The sequence below is a fragment of the Littorina saxatilis genome, linkage group LG7, assembly GCF_037325665.1.
Source record: "Littorina saxatilis isolate snail1 linkage group LG7, US_GU_Lsax_2.0, whole genome shotgun sequence".
In the NCBI taxonomy this organism is placed as follows: domain Eukaryota; kingdom Metazoa; phylum Mollusca; class Gastropoda; order Littorinimorpha; family Littorinidae; genus Littorina; species Littorina saxatilis.
In genome coordinates, this window is record NC_090251.1 from 11261046 (window position 1) to 11278107 (window position 17062).

Genomic DNA, 17062 nt, shown 5'->3' on the forward strand with positions numbered 1-17062 from the left:
TCTACCGTCTACAATTCGTATTATTACTCTTTATCTATATATACGTTCACGTAAAATGTTGATTGCTGTGATAAACCTTCATAGATTTGCAATAACTTGAACGGAAAAAAGATTTGAAACGTCACGTGTATCCAACAGAAAAACGCGAAATCCATGCAGGTGCCATGCGGCAATGATGGAACACATAAGAGAGGCAAACATGGAACAGTGTTCCAGCTTTGCTGCATTCTGTTCCATCTTACCCTCATCAAACAATAAACAGAACACTGCTGTTTTATTCACGTGTTCAATTCTCTTTTCGGTTATGTTGTGTTTTTCCTTTCTAAAAGTTTTATTGAATGATTGATTGATTTGTTTGACAGTATTATGAGACCCGAACGGCGGTGGTTACCAGAAGAAATGGGCTGCGCTTTGTCGGCAGTGAAAAACGGGGATATGGGTTTGCGTTGCGCATCAAGAGCATATGGTGTTACTGTCACAACTCTTAAAAGTCATTTAGAAGGAAACAAACAAATTTGCAAAAGAAGAAGTAAAGTTCACAGGAAGACCTTCTACATTAACACCAGAGATAGAACAAGAACTAATCAATAGCATTCTTGAAGCTAAAATAAATTTGCCAACGTCACCCCCATCGTTGTTTTGTACACTGTACATGGGGATTCTGGTCCAGAATGACCCCACGTCAAAACTGACTAGGCCAGTCAGTTTTAACCTCCCCTTCAAACTTCAAGAATAAATACTTTAAGACCTTTTAGAACAAAATGTATGTATATGTGCACACTATTTGTTGGAAAAATGATTTTTTTAAAAATCGAAAATAAAAATCGAAAAAATACTTACTTTAAAAAAAAAAATTAAAAAAAAGTTTTGACGCTTCCCTTCAAACTTCAAGAATAGGTACACTAGGACCTTTTATAACGAAATGTACGCATATATGTATGCATCTATGCATCCCCATAAGTTTGGGGGGTGGGGGGGGGGGCAGTCATCCCGTCAAAATCAGCTAGCCCAGAATGACCCCCCGTCAAAACTGACTAGGCCAGTCAGTTTTGACCTCCCCTTCAAACTTCAAGAATAAGTACTTTAGGACCTTTTAAAACGAAATATATGTATATGTGCACACTATTTAAAAAAAAATCGAAAATAAATTTACTTTTAAAAAAAAATTAAAAAAAGTTTCGACGCTTCCCTTCAAATTTCAAGAATAAGTACACTAGGTCCTTTTAAAACGAAATGTACCCATATATGTATGCATCTATGCATCCCCACACGTTTGGGGGGTGGGCAGTCATTCTGGCCTAGCTGATTTTGACGGGAGCCCAGAATGACCCCCCCCCCCCTCAAACCTTAGATATTTGTAGTTATATACATATATGCATAAATATTGTTTCTTAAGGTCTTAATGTACTCATTCTTGAAGTTTGCAGGGGGGGGGTCAAAATTGACTGGGAGGGGGGGGTCAAAACTGACTAGCCCAGAATGACCTCCCGGTCAAAATAGGCTAGCCTAGAATGACCGGGAGGTCATTCTGGGCTCCCGGTCAAACTGGGCTGCTTCAAAATAGGCTGCTACACCGGCTTGAGTGGGCTTTTTGTGCAAATGGTGGATATATAAAGTGACGTTGTTCCATGACTCTGTGCTATATATCAGTCCTGGGTAGCGCCGCGTCAGTGCGTGTTGATTTTAAAGTGAATGGGTTCGAACAAGCTGCTTTGTTGTACGTGTTCACGATGCTGATGTGACTTCACTGAATGATTCTTTGCCGGTTTGTTTTACTGTTGGCTTGAGACTGGGCTTCACGGTCTTTTTTCGGCGAATGAATTTAAAGGAACTACTGTATTCATACTGGCATTCTGCCATAATATCAGTTTCCATGTCCTGTATTTTCTGTGTATAGGTTTGGAAGAATTACTCAGCTTCAAGTTGAAATTTTACGAATTCAAAGACACACACTTCAAGTAACTTCGATCAGTCTTTTGAAAACTAATCCTTACCACTTCCCTTGCGCATAGGAACATAACCTGTCAAGATGCAAGACAGTGGATGCTAAGACACAAACTAATCGTCTCACGAATTGCGGTGCGAAGAGTTAAGCACTGTGCTGTTAACATTAAAAAAATTAACAAACACAAAAAAGGAAAACAGAAACACAAAAAACACAAGAAAGGATAGTCGTTACAACGTTAAATTATAGACAAAACTGAACATTCACTGGCAAGTGGACCTGGTGGTATTTTTACAGAACGGACAAACAAATACTGCTGGCTGCGCTGTACGACTAACACAGGCTTCTCTCTTGCACAGTGTCCGGTGATTGTTACGCCAAAAGAATGGCCATCTGTGCTTATGAGACCGTGTTTTGAACGGTGATCGAGTCTTCCGCATTGCAGTATCAGCCTGTGTTTAGTGACTGCGGTGGACAGCTTCCTTTTTTCAGTGGACATTAGCGGACAATAGTGTTGGTGTGTGTAATCCAGCTAGAAACAAACATGAAGTGGTTTCAAAGACAATTCGCCGGACTTTTGGCTATTCACAAATTGTGGTAAGGGCTGCTGAATTGCTCGAACTTTATATCATAGTGTTTTGTTTTGCTTTGTTTTCTGTGCTTAAGGTTTTGATTTGCAAAGAAGAAGAAAGTTCGATTAATTATCTATTCAGACCGTCTTTACCCGATTGACAAATTTGTATTTTACGCAATTTTTACCTGCAATTTCAGAAGAAATTCAGAAAAGTTTTGCAATGCACATTTTTATCAACGATCACACGAATTCGGTCATGAAGATATCAGCGATGTTTAGTTGTCAGTGAAGAATAAACTTATTTGACATTTGTTAAGCTGATTGCCTTCCCAAACTTATTTGTACAACTTGAAATGAAGTTTGAAGTCTACAGTCTCTCTGTTTGCTGACCGAGATCCAGATTATTTCCGCATATCCTTTCGCCTAAGCTTAAAGGATATTGACCCTTGATTTCAAACTTGTTATTTGTTTGCAGAAATTCATGAGACTAAGAATAATCAGTAGGACAGTTTTTCTTATCACCAGTGATTGAAAGATTTCTGTGGGGCACTTCTAATCAAGGCTGAAGCTTGATCATTATGAATTTGGTTAAATTGATTTACAAATGCCAGTGGTAGTTTTTGCTGCAGTTTACACCCCCCTCTCTCGCCTTTTGCTCTCTCTCTCTCTCTCTCTCTCTCTCTCTCTCTCTCTCTCTCTCTCTCTCTCTCTCTCTCTCTCTCTCTCTCTCTATCTCTCTCTCTCTCTTTTCTCTCTCTCTCTCTCTCTCTCTCTCTCTCTCTCTTCTCTCTCTCTATTTTCTCTCTCTTTCTCTCTCTCTTTTCTCTCTCTCTCTCTCTCTCTCTCTCTCTCTCTCTCTCTCTCTCTCTCTCTCTCTCATCCCGACTCCCACTTAGCCTATTAGACATCCTGCTAACGTTTGCAAGCATTTAGACAACTCTAACATTTCGTTAAATTCCGTGCCAAAGCAAGCTGTTTTACACATACATCATTCATTTTCCCACTTTAAATAAAGCCTACAAACTTCGTTCCCATTTTGTTTAAGTCTATAATAGAATGCACGACGTATATATACTCATTAATTCAACAATCAAGTATACTCGCATCGAGGCGTTGAACAAAATAACCAATCAATATAAGAACTGCACACAATGAGAGGATTTCACAACATACCTGCGATGACGTCAGAGAGAACATGTTTACGTCACAAAATCGTTATGATACTGAACAGTTTGTCTTTAAATTTCACGAGAAAGGTCCTGTTTCCTGTTTTTAAACTTCTATATATATCGCGGGGGTGTTTTCCGATTCATCTTCATCACAAGGCCAAGGGCACTTGTTTATTGCTAAGCCAGTTTTCGTGCCTTATTTGTTCCCATCTTCGAAGATTATTTTTATGTTTTAGTTTCTTTAATAGCCCCGTGGTCCTTGAAAATGTCAATCTGGTTGATATCATTTTATATCGATTTTGGTGTTTTTTGTGTGTGTATCAGCATGCCAATGTTGACACAGAACAAGAAGTATTGTGCAAACACTAATTGCCTTTGCAACAATGTGCACGAAATTTGATTTGATTTTTTAAAGTTGGCCGATTCATTCATATTGCTGGTAATGATACGTCCCCCCCCCCCCCCCTCCCTCTCTTGTTCTTCTTGTTATTCTTGTTTTGTTTTGTTTGGTTCTTGTTCTTTATCTTGTTCTTGTTCTTGTTCTTGTTCTTGTTCTTGTTCTTGTTCTTCTTCTTGTTCTTCTTCTTCTTCTTCTTCTTCTTCTTCTTCTTCTTCTTCTTCTTCTTTACACCATCTTGAAATCCACCATTGATTCGTCCAGGGACTTGAGCATATATATGCTTTCATGTTGACACATATATATACGCTACTACCCTGTTCATGCAGTCAAACAACAGCGTGATTGCAAAAAGCGTTAATTGATAACTATTTACCAGGCACGTGACAAGACACACCCACTCAGATACAGTTCAACAAGGGATTACACGCGTTGACAAGAGGGAGTAATACAGAGCGAATAACAAGAAATTCCTCCGAGGTAGGAAAAACACCCCCGTTGGTCAAAGGGAAATAACCATTATCACTGCCACCAACTGAGAAGGTTATTTCCCTTTGACCATTAATATGTCCCTCTATAAGTCCTTGTAGAATCTTAATCCACCAATAACTCCCTAACCGTGTGTTTGACTGGTCCCAATTTTTGTAAGGACCGTCTCAGGAATGTATAGAACCTGTTCACCAAGTTTGGTGACGATCGGTCCGTTCATTCTTGAGATCTATATGCGAACACAAACACACACACAAACAAACAAACACATCGACCGAATCCTATACACACCCCTATACCGGGGGTGTAACAACAATAAGGTTTGACAAGGTTTGGGGTCGAATGAGAAAGAGGGGTGGCGGTGTCAGGGAGGAAGGGGGGGGGGGGTGAGGGGATAGGGAGGAATTGGGATAGTAGGATCCTTGATTCCACAAGACTGTCTAATATCTTCTTCTATGTTCATGGGTTGAAACGCACACGATCTTGTACGTGTATGACCGTTTTTACCCCACACCCATACAGCCATACGCTGCTTTCGGGGAAGGTCTGATATCAAAAACAGTTGCTAGAATAACTCGGCGACATTATGCTAAAAACGCCAATAACACATCTATTTTAAGACATCGCGTTGGAATTGTCAAAAACACACACAAAAACAAGACAACGGTTAAAGATCAGGAGGGTGCGGGTATAAGGTCGTCATCGTGTGTCCTTAGCCGGCCTTGCTACCAGACTTAGTCACAAGACCGGGTAGATTTGTCTAGAGCTGGGTGGGTCTCAACCACGAGCCAGACTCGGGTACGCTGTCTCTGGCAAGCCGGGTAAATATTTTGCTGGAAACGTACTGGGGGGAAAATATCAAGAGTCGGGTAGAACTTTGCCAAGAGGCGACTTAGAATCACGAGTCAGATTCGGGTACGCTTTCTTTGCCAAGCTGGGTGGATATTTTGCTGGAAACAGTCTGGAGAAAAAATATCATGAGTCCGGTAGACGTCTTTGTCAACATGCCGCGATGTGATTTAGAACCATGAGTCAGACTCGGATATGCTGTCTTTGACAATCTGGGTAGATTTTCTTCTGTAGACACATGTATACGAATAAACTCTGAGCTGTTGGTATAGGGTAGATAGGACATGTGCATCGATACCGTTATGATAAATATGTTCTATTCCGGAGTCGGGAACTTGCTAGACCCAACCAGAACAGTTGTATCAATGAAGTTATGATGTATAAGTTCTATTTCGGAGTCCGGGTGGCTGCTGTAGTCTAAGGATCAACATTATGCACCTAGTAAGCTATAGTGCGTCGTATTTCTTCGTTAATGGCATGCTTGCCGGCACTTAGATAGGGACATTTTGCGTTGTGTTTTTCTCTCGGATATGTGAACGAAAGAGTGACAAGCACGGACTGTCAGAAGTTATAGTTGATAAGGTCATTACATCTGATCTTACGTTTGTGCTTCTGTGATTCCAGAAAAAAGAACGACATTTTTGTCTGGGATTTTTTTCTGCAGTCTTTCCTATTTTTATATTTAGTCAAGTTTTGACTAAATATTTTAACATCGAGGGGGAATCGAAACGAGGGTCGTGGTGTATGTGCGTGTGTGTGTGTGTGTGTCTGTGTGTGTGTGTGTGTAGAGCGATTCAGACTAAACTACTGGACCGATCTTTATGAAATTTGACATGAGAGTTCCTGGGTATGAAATCCCCGAACGTTTTTTTCATTTTTTTGATAAATGTCTTTGATGACGTCATATCCGGCTTTTCGTGAAAGTTGAGGCGGCACTGTCACGCCCTCATTTTTCAACCAAATTGGTTGAAATTTTGGTCAAGTAATCTTCGACGAAGCCCGGGGTTCGGTATTGCATTTCAGCTTGGTGGCTTAAAAATTAATTAATGACTTTGGTCATTAAAAATCGGAAAATTGTAAAAAAAAAAAAAATGTATAAAACGATCCAAATTTACGTTTATCTTATTCTCCATCATTTGCTGATTCCAAAAACATATAAATATGTTATATTCGGATTAAAAACAAGCTCTGAAAATTAAATATATATATAATTATTATCAAAATTAAATTGTCGAAATCAATTTAAAAACACTTTCATCTTATTCCTTGTCGGTTCCTGATTCCAAAAACATATAGATATGATATGTTTGGATTAAAAACACGCTCAGAAAGTTAAAACAAAGAGAGGTACAGAAAAGCGTGCTATCCTTCTTTGCGCAACTATTACCCCGCTCTTCTTGTCAATTTCACTGCCTTTGCCATGAGCGGTGGACTGACGATGCTACGAGTATACGGTCTTGCTGAAAAATGGCAGCTACTTGACTAAATATTGTATTTTCGCCTTACGCGACTTGTTTTAATTCAGATTGTTTTCCTGTAATGAATGTAGGTCATATAACTGTTCGCTACCTATTACTTCCTGCTTTTGTACTCGTCCAAGGAAAACGATTTTTCATTAGCTTAAGTCAGGTCAGTGCTCCTGCTTATAACGATGTTATTCCTCTTGGAGTTTAACAAATCGAATTTGAACTCTCTTCTGTACAGCGTACGAAGGGGATTCCGTCTGCCGTTGGCTCCGATTGACACAGAAGCAGACGAACACAGTCGTTCTAGACGTTTAGTGTCTGCTTATAGGTCGGATGACTCCACAGAGGGTTAATGCTTTGTTTCTTTGAAGACTACCCACTCAGTTCTCGAAATGCCGATGTTACTGCGATTGTGAGTAATTTAAATCTATTTAGACCGCGGCCTGAAAGGAAAAAGAAGAAAACAGGAAAGGGCAGATCTGTTTTGTTCTTTTCGTATTTCTTCTACCACTAGTTTGTATTGTTTAGGCCGAATACAAATATAATGTTGGTTAAGGGTAACATGACCCACCAAAAATAGGGTCGGTAGGTCGGCTTTTTTGTATTTGCATCTTTTAGTTTTAGTCTCGGTATGGTTCGCAAAGGTTGTTGGGTTTTTTTTTATTGGGGGGGGGGGGGGGGATTTGTTTAGATTAGAAATAAAACAAAAGTTATAGGGTCGGCGGGAAAAAATAGGGTCGGTTGGGTTACCCTAAACCAACATGTAATTTTGTTTGGCCTTAAAATGTGACCGCAGATAAAATCTGTTTTCTCTCTTGGGAGAAGCTAAGGAGTTTAGCGTTCCTTTGGATTCAAAAGCGTCGAATCCGAGGCGACTGGGAAAGCCAGGCAAAGTAATCGAAGCATCCGCTGCTACAGAATTGTTTGACAATGAGGGAGCTTCTGTCTAATTGTAATGCTATGTATGTGTCGTGTATATATATGGGGAGGGGATATAGCTCAGTTGGTAGCGCGCTGGATTTGTATTCAGTTGGCCGCTGTCAGCGTGAGTTCGATCCCAGGTTCGGCGGAAATTTATTTCAGAGTCAACTTTGTGTGCAGACTCTCTTCGGTGTCCGAACTCTCCCCCCGTGTACACTACATTGGGTGTGCACGTTAAAGATCCCACGATTGACAAAAGGGTCTTTCCTGGCAAAATTGCTTAGGCACAGTTAATAATTGTCTACCTATACCCGTGTGACTTGGAATAATAGGCCGTGAAAGGTAAATATGCGCCGAAATGGCTGCAATTACTGGCCGTATAAAATTTCATCTCACACGGCATCACTGCAGAGCGCCTAGAACTGTACCCACGGAATATGCGCGATATAAGCCTCATTGATTGATTGATATACCAGGCGGCTCGAGAAACTAACAAGTGATTGTCAATCCCACTGCTCAAGAATAGTTTGACAATGAGTGAGCTGCTCTCTGGTTGTAATGCAATGTATGTGTCATATACACCTGGCGACTAGAAAAACTAACAAGTGATTGTTAATCCCACTGCTCCAGAACATTTTGAAAATGAATGGAGCTTTTCCTTACGAAAATTCAATGTTTTGTGGATGTTTTGATATGATGGTCTTGCGAAAGCTAAAGCCTTACACACGAAAGGGATGAAATGACAAAAGATGACACACGCCAGGTGTTCTACAGTGCAAGTCAGCGAGTGATTAACTCTGTTCGTTCACTCAGCGAAACGGGGACCATATTATGCTTCACATGACAAAAAAGTCACAAAAAGTGACACAGGATTAACTTCATTATTTGCGTCAGCAGTAAGTAATAACAAGTCGCGTAAGGCGAAATTACTACATTTAGTCAAGCTGTGGAACTCACAGAATGAAATTGAACGTAGTCCGCCGCTAGTGCAAAAGGCAGTGAAAGTGACGAGCCTGTTTGGCGCGGTAGCGGTTGCGCTGTGCTTCATAGCACGCTTTACTGTACCTCTCTTCGTTTTAACTTTCTGAGCGTGTTTGTAATCCAAACATATCATATCTATATGTTTTTGGAATCAGGAACCGACAAGGAATAAGATGTTTTTAAATTGATTTCGAAAATTTAATTTTGATCATAATGTTTAATTCTTTTAATTTTCAGAGCTTGTTTTTAATCCAAATATAACATATTTATATGTTTTTGGAATCAGAAAATGATGAAGAATAAGATGAACGTAAATTTGGATCGTTTTATATAAAAAAAATGGTTTTTTTTACAATTTTCAGATTTTTAATGACCAAAGTCATTAATTACTTTTTAAGCCACCAAGCTGAAATGCAATACCGAAGTCCGGCCTTCGTCGAAGATTGCTTGGCCAAAATTTCAATCAATTTGATTGAAAAATGAGGGTGTGACAGTGCCGCCTCAACTTTTACAAAAAGCCGGATATGACGTCATCAAAGACATTTATCGAAAAAATGAAAAAAACGCCCCGGGATATCATACCCAGGAACTCTCATGTCAAATTTCATAAAGATCGGTCCAGTAGTTTACTCTGAATCGCTCTACACACACACACGCACACACACACACACACACACACACATACACACATACACACATACACCATGACCCTCGTCTCGATTGTTGTAATGCTATGTATGTGTCATATACACCTGGCATACAGTGCAAGTCAGCGAGTGATTAACTCTGTTCGTTCACTCAGTGTTGCAAGTCATAGGATATTTTTCCATTTCTTGAAGTACATCGACAAATAATTCTTCCAGTGGGCGCTTGCAAAGTGTCACCATACGGAAGCTTTATTTATTTGTGTTTCCGTTGCGGAAAACCATCCAACGTTTTTGACAGCGAAACGGGGACCATATGCTTCACAAAAAGTGACACAGGATTAACTTCATTATTTGCGTCAGCAGTAAGTAATAACAAAAAGCACGTGCCAGCTGTCATCTGAAGTTATCACCACACAGTACAGCCAATCATTGACGGATATACACCTACGTATTTCTGATCCATCTCTGTCGTGCGCGCGTTCCGATCCTGTTAACCCCGCGAGTAACTAAATGACAAATTAGTGTACATCTTCCGCCGCACTCATTTCCGTGCAAATATAAACGTGTATATCGCCTTGTCTCGGCGTCTGGCGCATGCAGACTGCTTACCGGCTTGTGGGGGCTTTTTGTGCAAATGGTGGATATATAAAGTGACGTTGTTCCATGACTCTGTGCTATATATCAGTCTTGGGTAGCGCCGCGTCAGTGCGTGTTGATTTTAAAGTGAATGGGTTCGAACAAGCTGCTTTGTTGTACGTGTTCACGATGCTGATGTGACTTCACTGAATGATTCTTTGCCGGTTTGTTTTACTGTTGGCTTGAGACTGGGGTTCAGTCTTTTTTCGGCGAATGAATTTAAAGGAACTACTGTATTCATACTGGCATTCTGCCTTAATATCAGTTTCCATGTCCTGTATTTTCTGTGTATAGGTTTGGAAGAATTACTCAGCTTCAAGTTGAAATTTTACGAATTCAAAGACACACACTTCAAGTATCTTCGATCAGTCTTTTGAAAACTAATCCTTACCACTTCCCTTGCGCATAGGAACATAACCTGTCAAGATGCAAGACAGTGGATGCTAAGACACAAACTAATCGTCTCACGAATTGCGGTGCGAAGAGTTAAGCACTGTGCTGTTAACATTAAAAAAAATTAACAAACACAAAAAAGGAAAACAGAAACACAAAAAACAAGAAAGGATAGTCGTTACAACGTTAAATTATAGACAAAACTGAACATTCACTGGCAATTGGACCTGGTGGTATTTTTACAGAACGGACAAACAAATACTACTGGTTGCGCTGTACAACTAACACAGGCTTCTCTCTTGCACAGTGTCCGGTGATTGTTACGCCAAAAGAATGGCCATCTGTGCTTATGAGACCGTGTTTTGAACGGTGATCGAGTCTTCGGCATTGCAGTATCAGCCTGTGTTTAGTGACTGCGGTGGACAGCTTCCTTTTTTCAGTGGACATAAGCGGACAATAGTGTTGGTGTGTGTAATCCAACTAGAAACAAACATGAAGTGGTTTCAAAGACAATTCGCCGGACTTGGGGATATTCACAAATTGTGGTAAGGGCTGCTGAATTGCTCGAACTTTATACCATAGTGTTTTGTTTTGCTTTGTTTTCTGTGCTTAAGGTTTTGATTTGCAAAGAAGAAGAAAGTTCGATTAATTATCTATTCTATTTGTGTATCGCTTCATTTAAATTTGTTGTGTTACGCCATTCCCATTGATGCATGAATTAATCGTGTGAGCGATCGAAAACGTGAGTTTTTTGGGTCAAATTTGAGAAGTTCTATGACAAAAAAAGCGCTCTCTTTCGGCAATGTTCATGTGGTTTGCTTTGAAACTTTCAGGATACGATGTCTACTTACAAGAGGTGCTTCAAGTGCTATTTCTGAAAATTAAAAGCATTGTGCGTCTTACATGCATGTTACGCCACTTTCTGACAAAAATTCTTAAAAAATCTGGCGACGAACATCCCAAAAATTCATGACTTCGAATGCGTACCGTAAAATAATAAAATATTTGTTACAAGTACTTCTAAAGTTTCATGTAACTTTTTTTTTCAAAGATGTTTTATTCAGGCAATTTTACAATTTGTCATGCAATGCATAGAAGTCAGATAACAATAGAGTGGATATGACGGATAAAAACATATTCAATACAACACACAATCAATTATAATAAGTGCTGTTCTACAAGGGTAACATATGAAGCCCACTTCAGTCTAAATTTTCCATAATTCAATTCTGTACAGGGGATATGTTTATCGATCTTGTATGTGTAGGCCAGTTCCTTTAAAAAAAAGTGTCATGTAACTTGATCAATGCGAAAGAAATCGTTGATCCAAAAAGTGTGCTAGATGACCATGTGCCTTTTGAATGAGATAGCACGGGGCTTGAATGTGTTAGTTAGGTGCAAAAGGTGTCAAAATATACTTTTTATAAGTGTATAACAGAAAAAGTATCGCATGACCGTCTTTACCCGATTGACAAATTTGTATTTTACGCAATTTTTACCTGCAATTTCAGAAGAAATTCAGAAAAGTTTTGCAATGCACATTTTTATCAACGATCACACGAATTCGGTCATGAAGATATCAGCGATGTTTAGTTTCAGTGAAGAATAAACTTATTTGACATTTGTTAAGCTGATTGCCTTCCCAAACTTATTTGTACAACTTGAAATGAAGTTGTTTGAAGTCTACAGTCTCTCTGTTTGCTGACCGAGATCCAGATTATTTCTGCATATCCTTTCACCTAAGCTTAAAGGATATTGACCCTTGATTTCAAACTTGTTATTTGTTTGCAGAAATTCATGAGACTAAGAATAATCAGTAGGACAGTTTTTCTTATCACCAGTGATTGAAAGATTTCTGTGGGGCACTTCTAATCAAGGCTGAAGCTTGATCATTATGAGTTTTGTTAAATTGATTTACAAATGCCAGTGGTAGTTTTTGCTGCAGTTTACACCCCCCTCCCCCGCCTTTTGCTCTTTCTCTCTCTCTCTCTCTCTCTCTCTCTCTCTCTCTCTCTCTCTCTCTCTCTCTCTCTCTCTCTCTCTCTCTCTCTCTCGACAGGGAGAGTCAGGAACAGAGAGCGAGAGAGAAAGAAAGAGAGAGCGAGAGAGAGGGACGGAGATAGAGAGAGAGAGAGAGAGAGGGTTGCAGAGAGAGAGAGAGAGAGAGAGAGAGAGAGAGAGGGGGGGTTGCAGAGAGAGAAAGAGAGAGAAAGAGAGCACAAACGTGAGGAAGAAAAGTCAATACGAATACAAGAACTGTAACTTTATGTATCGATAGTTTAAAATGACAAACAATTACTAAGAGCTGAGAGACAGAGAGATGGACCAACAGACCGACAGACAGACAGACAGACAAACAGAAAGAGACAAAACGAAAGAGAGGGGCATGGAATGGTAGGACCGCAACAGGAGGAGTTGGAAGGGGAGGGGGAAAAGGGAAATAATAATAATAATAATAATAATAATAATAATAATAATAATGGACATTTGCTATAGCGCATAATCATGCATATGCTCAATGCGCTTTACAATAACTAGAATTAACATAACTAATGATAAAACCATACACAATGAACAAGACCCCCAATCTACATAACATAGCATACTCAGCATACTCCATGCAAGCAAACACAAAAGCTTAACACACTCCAAGCACGCAAGACCAAGCAAACAGGGTAAAGACAAAACAAAGTCATACAAGCAAAACCATACAAGCAAAATTAATACCGAACTCCATGCAAACAATACTCAAAACTCAAAAAACATGACAAAGCAACGGAATGAGAAAAAGCCATATATATACATACAAATTCAACACACTCCATGCACGCAGGGGGGGAGGTATCATGTGTATGCAAGTGAAAAAAGATGCGTTTTCAGGCCTGTGCGGAAAGAGCCAGAGGAGGCAGAGTGACGAAGAGTGACAGGGAGATAGTTCCAAACGAGAGGAGCAGAAACAGAAAAAGAGCGCTCACCAAAAGATTTAGTGTTGACTCTGGGAGTGGAAAGGATAGAGGTGTCTGCTGAGGAGCGGAGTGTCCTGCCCGGTGTGTATGTCTGAGTCATGTCTGTGAGGTATGCGGGTCCTGTCTGTGTGAGTGCACCATAGGATAGGCATGCGATTTTATACTTGATGCGTGACTCTATTGGAAGCCAGTGCAGTGCTTGGAGATGAGGGGAAATGTGTTCAAGTCAAGTCAAGTCAAGTCAAGTTTTTATTGTTCATTACCCAGGGGCATTATAAACAATATTCGCAAATTCAAAAATGCACAAAGTACCAAGTGATCAAAAAGAAAAATAGACTTGCGGACTCTGAGGACCAGGCGTGCAGCATTGTTCTGCAATTTCTGTAACCTGTTTAGGAGGTACTGGGGGCAGCCATACAGCGGAAGATGGGGGGGGGGGGGGGGGTCGGAGGGGGGTTTACCCAAAAGAGAAGCTCCTGCATTGAAATAAGCATCATTGATTTTGGCCAACCGGCTTAAATAGATGGGACTTGGAAAGGCAGAGACAGGCAAACATTGGCGCGTTATCTCCCTTGCTGTCACACGGGAGGCAATCCTCTTAAGGGGACATAATCTGCCAATCTACTCCCAAGGTGTCGCCCGTCGCTGCTGTTGATGCATTTTAAAGACTGCTGGACTGGAAGGGGGCAGAGAGAGAGAGAGAGAGAGAGAGAGAGAGAGAGAGAGAGAGAGAGAGAGAGGAAGAGGGAGTGAGGGGGAGAGAGAGAGGGGGGAGAGAGAAAGAGAGGGGGGAAGAGAAAGAGAGATAGGGAGAGAGAGGGGGAAGAGAGAGAGAGAGAGAGGGGGGGAGAGAGGGAGAGGAAGAGAGAGAGGGGGGGAAGAGAGGGGGAGAAAGAGAGAGAGGAGGGGAGGGAGAGAGAGAGAGAGGGGGGGAAGAGAGAGAGAGAAAGAGAGAGAGGGGAAGAAAGAGAGGGAGGGAGAGAGAGAGAAAGAGAGAGAGAGAGAGAGAAAAAAGACTGAGAGGAAGAGAGAGAGAGAAAGAGAGAGAGAGGGGGGGAGAGAGCGAGACAGACAGACAGAGACAGAAGCAAATAAAAAGGTAAAAGAAAGTGAGAGAGGGACCCTAACGATTTGAAAAAGAGGTAGATGGGGAGACAGAGACATTTTCAAATTGCGGAGAGCAGAGAGAGCGCGCGAGAGAGACAGAGTGAGACGGACAGACAGATAGAAAGACAGAGAGTGAAAGACCCATAGATAGACAGACATGCAGAGAGACGGAAAAAGAGAGACAGAGACTTGTTTAACAATCTCCAACGGAGAGATACACAGACAGACAGATAGAGAGATGGACCAACAAAAAAGAGAGACAGACAGAGAGACGAGTTCAACATTTGCCAAAGGAGAGAGACATAGATGGACGAATAGGGAGATTGACAAAGAGAGACAGAGACAGAGAGACGAGTTCAACATTTGCCAAAGGAGAGAGACATAGATGGACGAATAGGGAGATTGACAAAGAGAGACAGAGACAGAGAGACGAGTTCAACATTTGCCAAAGGAGAGAGACATAGATGGACGAATAGGGAGATTGACAAAGAGAGACAGAGACAGAGAGACGAGTTCAACATTTGCCAAAGGAGAGAGACATAGATGGACGAATAGGGAGATTGACAAAGAGAGACAGAGACAGAGAGACGAGTTCAACATTTGCCAAAGGAGAGAGACATAGATGGACGAATAGGGAGATTGACAAAGAGAGACAGAGACAGAGAGACGAGTTCAACATTTGCCAAAGGAGAGAGACATAGATGGACGAATAGGGAGATTGACAAAGAGAGACAGAGACAGAGAGACGAGTTCAACATTTGCCAAAGGAGAGAGACATAGATGGACGAATAGGGAGATTGACAAAGAGAGACAGAGACAGAGAGACGAGTTCAACATTTGCCAAAGGAGAGAGACATAGATGGACGAATAGGGAGATTGACAAAGAGAGACAGAGACAGAGAGACGAGTTTAACATTTGCCAATGTAGAGAGACATAGATGGACGAATAGGGAGATTGACAAAGAGAGACAGAGACAGAGAGACGAGTTCAACATTTGCCAAAGTAGAGAGACACAGATGGACGAATAGGGAGATTGACGAAGAGAGACAGAGACAGAGAGACGAGTTCAACATTTGCCAAAGGAGAGAGACATAGATGGACGAATAGGGAGATTGACAAAGAGAGACAGAGACAGAGAGACGAGTTCAACATTTGCCAAAGGAGAGAGACATAGATGGACGAATAGGGAGATTGACAAAGAGAGACAGAGACAGAGAGACGAGTTCAACATTTGCCAAAGGAGAGAGACATAGGTGGACGAATAGGGAGATTGAGGAAGAGAGACAGAGACAGAGAGACGAGTTCAACATTTGCCAAAGGAGAGAGACATAGGTGGACGAATAGGGAGATTGAGGAAGAGAGACAGAGACAGAGAGACGAGTTCAACATATGCCAAAGGAGAGAGACATAGATGGACGAATAGGGAGATTGACAAAGAGAGACAGAGACAGAGAGACGAGTTCAACATATGCCAAAGGAGAGAGACATAGATGGACGAATATGGAGATTGACAAAGAGAGACAGAGACAGAGAGACGAGTTCAACATTTGCCAAAGTAGAGAGACATAGATGGACGAATAGGGAGATTGACAAAGAGAGACAGAGACAGAGAGACGAGTTCAACATTTGCCAAAGGAGAGAGACATAGATGGACGAATAGGGAGATTGAGGAAGAGAGACAGAGACAGAGAGACGAGTTCAACATTTGCCAAAGGAGAGAGACATAGGTGGACGAATAGGGAGATTGACAAAGAGAGACAGAGACAGAGAGACGAGTTCAACATTTGCCAAAGGAGAGAGACATTGATGGACGAATAGGGAGATTGACAAAGAGAGACAGAGACAGAGAGACGAGTTCAACATTTGCCAAAGGAGAGAGACATAGGTGGACGAATAGGGAGATTGAGGAAGAGAGACAGAGACAGAGAGACGAGTTCAACATTTGCCAAAGGAGAGAGACATAGATGGACGAATAGGGAGATTGACAAAGAGAGACAGAGACAGAGAGACGAGTTCAACATTTGCCAAAGGAGAGAGACATAGATGGACGAATAGGGAGATTGACAAAGAGAGACAGAGACAGAGAGACGAGTTCAACATTTGCCAAAGGAGAGAGACATGGATGGAGGAATAGGGAGATTGACAAAGAGAGACAGAGACAGAGAGACGAGTTTAACATTTGCCAAAGGAGAGAGACATAGATGGACGAATAGGGAGATTGACAAAGAGAGACAGAGACAGAGAGACGTGTTCAACTTCCGCCAAAGTACAGAGACAGAGAGCAACCGAGACATTTACAACTCCTACTCAGTATATAGAGACATTGTGCTTGCTGCCGCGCGAGCCGAGAACATTGTCCCTCTTTATCTTTGCTGCGCTGGCCGCAAAACCCCTCCGTGCGGAGGTGTTTCCTGACACATCGTACGTAGGGTGTACTGCAGGGCGCGAGACAGACTTGGAACCCTTACGATAGGATTTTTGTGATGGGGAATTCTTCTTCTTCTTTGTTCATGGGCTGAAA

General features: G+C 41.3%; 1 protein-coding gene across 1 annotated transcript in view; it reads left to right on the top strand.

The window, feature by feature from the left end:
* Positions 1-17062, top strand: part of LOC138970668 (vesicular glutamate transporter 1-like) — a 221942-nt gene that overhangs the window by 131436 nt on the left and 73444 nt on the right. The gene's annotated exons all lie outside the window — the stretch shown is intronic.